Raw genomic sequence first — 7,148 nt, forward strand, 5'->3', positions numbered from 1 at the left:
TGCAGGTTTGGAAGAATTCAGAAGTGTAGAGAGTTCATCCAAAGAAGCAGGAGGAAACACAGAAATTTTTTTAGGTGAGGGCGAAAGAAGATTATGAGCAGAATCAGAATCGGGAGGGACTATCTCAGAGCGAATAGTGGTGATCTTTGAGACGAAATAATTAGCAAAGTCATTAGGAGAGAATGATGAAGAGACAGGAGGAGAGGGAGGTTTAAGCAAAGTGTTGAAGGTGGAGAATAATTGCTGCAGGCGCCTCTCATTGGCGGAGATCAATGATTTGTAATAAGTTTGTTTAGCCATAGAGAAGGACGAAAGAACAAATTTGAAGTGGATAAAGTCAGCCCACTGATTGGACTTTCTCCAAAGACATTCAGCCGCTCTAGAGCAGGACCAGAGAAACTTGATAATGGGGGTAAGCCAGGGCTGAGGCCTGGTCTTGGAGGAAGAAGTGCATACAGAGACAGGGGCAAAATGGTCAAGAGTCGAGGAGAGAGTGGAGTTAAATAAGGACATTGCTGAATCAGCAGAATCCCCAAGATTTAGGGAAGAGAGAGATGAATCCAGGGTCTGACCAAGATGGTTAGAGTCAACAGACTGAAGATCACGAAAATGGCGTTGAACAGTATGACGAGGAGGAGGAGTATAAGTAAGAGCAAAGGAGATTAAATGATGGTCAGATAGTGGAAAGTCAAATGCCAGGTAGTCAGAAATTGTGCAGTTTGCAGCAAGAACCAGGTCAAGACAGTGATTGAGAGAATGGGTTGAGGAGTTGGAATGTGGTTGGAGGCCAAAAGAAGCTAGGAGAGAGTTGAAGCGAGACATTGTAGGGTTATTGGAATCGTCAACATGGATATTAAAGTCACCTAGGATCAAAGTGGGGACTGAACCTGAAAGAAAGAATGTCAGCCATGATTCAAAGTCTGAGAGGAACTGGGTGGCAGAACCAGGAGGGTGATAGATAACTGCAACCCAGAGCTGCAAAGGAGAAAAGAGTCTAATAGGATGAAACTCAAAGGAAGAGAAATGATAGCTGGGGGAAATGATAGAACTTGAAACTGACAGGAGTTAGATAGCAAGATACCAACCCCTCCTCCTCGACCCTCAGGGCAGCTTGTATGGGTGAAGGAGAGACCACCAAAAGAAAGGGCAGCGGGGGTTGCAGTGTCATGGGCTGGGAGCCAGGTTTCGGTGAGAGCGAGGAGATTAAAGGATTTAGAGAGAAAAAGATCATGAATTGCTGCTGCTTTAGGGGCAGCAGAGCGGCAGTTCCAGAGGGAAGAGAGAAATGGAAGCAGGGAGACAGGAAGAGGCTGAATGGGGATCAGGTTAGGAGAAATGTGTGGAGCCATGGGAAGGATGGGATTTGCTACCCAGTGATCAGCGAGAGAAGGTGAGACAATGGCAGAAACAGGAAAGAAAAAAGGGAGAGCAACTAAAGTTGCTTATAGTTAGAGTGAGGCATCATTTAGGTCAATATATGTGTAAATAGGAGAGAGTGAGTAGATTGGCACTATAGCACCCAACAAGAGGATGCTGATTAAAAAGCCTTTAAAAAGAAAGCTATGGTTTCTGTTTAATGAACAGATCTCCTGGGATTCTTAGGAGTGTTATCTCTAATTTAATTGCAATATCCCAATCAGAAAAAAAAGCAGTAAAAGAGTTGCATTTTGATCCTCAGTACAATGCAGTGGAATCAACAAGGACAGACACATAGTCTATTCACAGTTATACTAGTTTGAGGTCTCAATATCCTAAATACACCCGATCCCATGTGATCTGTAGTGGTAGTGGGAAATATGAAGGCTTGGACGATCCTAACTATGGTGCACTTCAAGATCTTGTCTAGTTTTCTCATAGCTACCCTTCCCAATCCTAATATTCCTCTGACTTTGTGACCATATTCCCAATTCTGATCAATGTTAGAGCCAAGGCATGAGAAATCTTTAACTATTTTAATGTCTTTTTTGTCGAGATCAAATTTCTGAAACTAGAACAGGAAGAGGATTAAGTTAGTTTCACTTTTGGAGAAGAATAGGGGCAAAAAAGAGGTGGAGTGATACCTATGATTATGAGCCTTAGAGAGGCTAATACAGTATATGTAGATAAGATATGAGGAGAGTTTAAGTCACTGAAACAGTTATTAACCCTATCACGGCTGCTCGCTTTGTAAGACACATTTAACTCTTTAAGTACTGAGCATTGTTGCATTTCCAACATTTCAAATGCTTTCTTGCAGTGGGAAGAGAAACTGGTTATTCATTAAAGAAAATGTACATCTGTAGGTGGGGGAGAGAAGAAACGTGGCATCTGTTTTGCCCTCTCACATTCCTGCATTATCAAACTATTCATACAACAGTTAACAGTTAGGTTTGGTGGCACATTTCTATTTGACCCCCCCGCCCCGCAGAAAAAAATGTTCAAAATGACATTGGCATCTTAACAAAACCAACTCAGGGAAAAAAACATTTACCTCTTTCTTACAGGCCAGTGAAATGTCAGAATTGCACTGTTCACAGAAAACCAAACTTTGAATGAAAATATTTGACAGTCAAACCACCTACTTAAGTGTGCATGTGTGCTATAATAGACTGCTCTGTTGGTTGTTATTAGAAACTCATTTCTCTGTCACTTAGAGGACACAGGCTGCTTTCTTAACTCTAGCTATTCCTCTCCTCTGACTGAGTGACCAGTTCTGGACATTTGAGCTTAGCTAGGTACATACAAATGTTGAAGAAAAAGAAAAGACTAATGTGCAATTAAATTTAATTTTCATGGTAAAAAAATGTCCATTTCATTGAGTTGACATCTTATAGTTGTGAACTGCATAGAGAGCCACCAAGAAGTTGGTTGCATGCTAAGTTGATATACATTTCAAAGAGTCATACTCCAAAATTTACTTTTATGAAATTCTGGATCCTAAATATTCTAAGCTCTATACCTCCTCAAGTTCTTTCTACAAATACTATATATACAGAATGATAAGTCAGTCTGATGTATAAGTCAAGGGCAGGTTTTTGCAGCCAAAGGTATGGATTTTGCTATGCCCCATGGATAAATCAAATGTAAATCTTAGGGGATGTGACAAAGAATGTAAAGGACGAAACAAAGGAAAATGACACCAAAGAACTTACAATATCCCAGCAGGTATAACTGTTTGTGCTCATCCTAATGCCTGGATGGATGAGGAGGGAACTACATTAAACAGTAGCTGTGTGGTGTGTAGGGAGGCATTCCGGCACAGGCTGAGAAAATGACCACATGTCAGAAAGGATGAAAAGGCTAAGCAAAGAGAATAGTAACTATGAGGCTGTACAGACCACCATTATATGCCAGCTTTGGGTCAGAGTGGGGGCATGGTGTTCGCATGACGCACATCCTGACGCTGCCCTGACACCACCATCATGCCATGCACCTAACCACAGAATGGGTGGCATCACGCTGCTCCTTTGGCTTCTTTGGCTCCGTGTCCAGATGACATAGAGCCAAAAGGAGTGCCAGAAAGTGCCACCATGGTGGCAAAGGCACCTTTTGCCCAGAGCGAAAAGGAGTGTCATTTTGCCATTCCTTTTAGCAACAGGGAAAGTCTGGATTGGGGCCACAGCATGTAGTTGCCGCAGCCCCGATCTGGTACTGAAAGGAGCAGCAGCAGGCTACTCCAAAGGGGTGGTCTGCTTAGCCCCTTAGGGACTGTCAAAATTTAACAGCTGCTGCAAGCCAGCCAGGTCTTGCAAGAACAAGGTATTTACAATGCCTTCAATGGTCCTATAAACTCTCTTCATATGCAAATGACATGTAGGGACATCACAGGGATAAAGGGCAACAACTCTAGTCTGAAGGACTGCATCCACACTGTAGCAATAATCAGTTCAACACCACTTTAACCACCATGACTCAGTGCTATTGAATTCTGGGAACTGTAGGTTAGTGAGACATTTAGCCTTATCTATAAGGGAGATCTAGTGTAAAAACAAACTGCAGTTTCCAAATTCCATAGCACTGAGGTATGGCAGTTAAAGTGGTATCAACCTAGATTATTTTGCAGTGTGGATACAGCCACGATCATGTAGCTCCTTGGTCCAGCTGCTTACATTCATATATAATGCACAGATCTCTGTGCATAGATTTTCCATATGTCCTGGAATGTGGATGTCTAGATGCACATACATGAAGATATCCCTCCCTAATGTGTGATTCAGAGGGGTTGTGGAGATCTTGCATCTTGCATTATCACCTTAGACATTCCCATGCTACAATGATTGTAAAACAGAAATATCTTCACATACTCCACTCATAGCACTGTTAAAGCCACCAGAATCTATACTAGTTCTGACATTAACTTTTAGCAACTTTTAAGGTCTACTTAAATACTTATTTTTATAGTTGTTTTTAAATATCTTCAAGTCAACTCTGACTTCAGGCAATCCTTTCATAGGCTTGTCTTCGCAAGAGTTATCCAGAGGAGGTTTGCTATTGCCTTCCTCTAAGGTTGAGAGCATATGACTTGCCCAAGGTCAAGCATGGGCTTCCATGGCTGAGCAGGCATTCAGACCCTGGTTTTCCAGAGTCCGTCCATCACTCAAACCACTGCACCACACTGGCTCTCTAGAGCTGAATCTAAACCTGCAAAATAATTTATCCTCTGCATGCAGTATCCTGCCCTAGTTTGCCCTCGTTAACACCATATCATTCCATTTTAAATCAAACTTAAATTGGTTTTGAAAGCCACATATGTCTGCCATCTGAAGACACAATGATATAAAGGGCCATGTGTATAGATATCTATATATTTGAATATCCGAAGGGACACCTCCACTTCAGAATCCTGGTGAGCCTTCAGATATTCAAATATGTGGATATTTGCATACATACACTGAACTAAAGTAAATAAATAAATGCTGACACCATATTTGCTAGATGTGGATGCCAAGGTATACACTTTTGGAACCCTTTTCACCATGAATTTTTCCATCTTCCACTCATATACAGTGGGCTGTATATACTAAACATTAAAAAATGGTGACACCATGCATGTGGACCTAGTTAACCACCCACCAACCTGTGCTTCCCTCCATCTACCCCACTCAACAATTCCACCCCAATCATGGTTCAGAAAACAGGGCACATATGTTTAAAAGCTAGAAACTGTGGAATAAAAAGGTTTTTTTAAAAATCACATTAAAGCCCTGAGACATCCAAAAGAACTGTTTCAGTTTGAAACAGGAGAAATGTCACATATTCAAACAGAACTGTAATCGATGTAAGGTTTAGTTATTTTGCTGATGTGGACTCAGCCTAAGCATAGTACTAGGCATGGTTATAAATAAAATTCCTTTAATTAAGCATTTATGATTATATTCCAATTTTTTATTACACTTTACCACCTCAACAATTTGTTTCCAATATGTATATTCATCTAGAGATATTAAACACACCAATATATTTCTTCTTCCCACATACACATACCTATCTTATAATCTGAATCCAGTTCTCTTGGTTAAAACCTACAGAACCTTGAACATCTTGAGACAAGGTTACCTGAAGAATAATTTTTTCCATATGAGTTTTCTCTCAGTCTTGCCAACACTCACAGCCTGTTTGGCTGCAATTCAAGTAACAGGCTTCCTATTGGCTACATACAAGCTGCAGAAGTCCCTCTCTTAAGAGCACATATACCCTTGGATGTCCTTCCACTATGATATCCTGTAAAGATGTAGAAGGATACCATGAGTAAAGACAATGATGAAGAAAGAAGTAAAAATGCCCTAGTCATTATTTGCACAGCTATATTAAGCCTGAAATCCTATTTCTTTAGAAGAGCATACCATTATAGGTGGAGTTGATTTCCTCCAGCATATGAAGCAAGAGGGGCCAATGAACGGAGAGTGGACAATGAATCCTTCTTCTGGGCATAGAAACCCTGGGTACTTTTTCCCTTCTGTCACTGCTATTCCTCGGGAGGCATTTATAGTGATTTGAGTGCTGGAATAAGACTCCTGGACACCAGGGTGTGAAACTATATTCAGCCATGGAGATCCACTAGATGACCTCGGACAAGTCACATTGTCTCAGCCTCAGCAGAAGGCAATGGCAAATTCCTTCTGAACAAGATGTGCCAAAAATGCCCATGATAGGTTCACCTCAGGGTTGCCATAAGACATAAACAACTTGAAGGCACACAACAACAACATTGTGATAAGAACAAGAGGAGGAGAAGGAGGAAGAGGAGAAGGGAGCATACCTGGGTGTATCCAGCAAGGCTTGGTGTTTGCTGGATCTAAAGCCCTCTCATTCCCCAACATACCCACATAGCAATAGCAACAGCATGTACATTTCTATACTGCTTATCAATTATCAATTGCTGCCAATTAGTTTCCGGGCAAGGTACAAGGTCTTGGTGATTACCTTCAAAGCCCTACATGACTTGGGTCCAGAATATTTAAGAGATCGCCTACTTCCATACTGTCCATCCCGCTCTCTAATGTCCTCGGGAAGAATCTACTTCAACCAATAAAATCTAGGCTAACTTCAGTCACCCAGAGGGCCTTTTCCACCGCAGCTCCAAAGCTATGGAATGACCTGCCGAAGGAGATCCGCGACATTTCTACTCTTACAGCCTTTAAGAAGGCTCTTAAGACGGATTTCTTCCGACAGGCTTTCCCTACCTAGTTCCACTCCCCATTTACTGTGACTTACGTCACTCTGTCCACCAATTCTTCTCTTAAATTTAATAAGAAGAATTAAATTAAAATTAATTAAAATAAAATCCTTGCCTCAAGAAGAAGAGCCCTCCCTCCATGACATCATCATCAGACCTGAGAGGGAGTGAAAAAGAGAGGCCCAACTTCCATCAGGCCTAACTGTGAATGTACTCACTTTGCTCTCTTTAATTTTATTGTATTTTATTTATTTTTTGTATTTTATTTTATTCTCTTTATTTTTATTATTGTAACCCGCCTGGATTCCTTGTGATTGGGCGGGCTATAAATAAATTATTATTATTATTATTATTATTATCATCATCATCATCATCATCATCAGTGAACTCAGCACTCTCTAAGGCAGGGGTAGGCAACCCTTTTGAGCTGGGGGCCGGGTTGCTGTCCCTCAGACAACTGGGGGGCCGAAGCCAAAAAAAAAAAAAAAAAAAA

Source organism: Sceloporus undulatus, unplaced genomic scaffold (assembly GCF_019175285.1).
Source record: "Sceloporus undulatus isolate JIND9_A2432 ecotype Alabama unplaced genomic scaffold, SceUnd_v1.1 scaffold_21, whole genome shotgun sequence".
NCBI lineage: Eukaryota > Metazoa > Chordata > Lepidosauria > Squamata > Phrynosomatidae > Sceloporus > Sceloporus undulatus.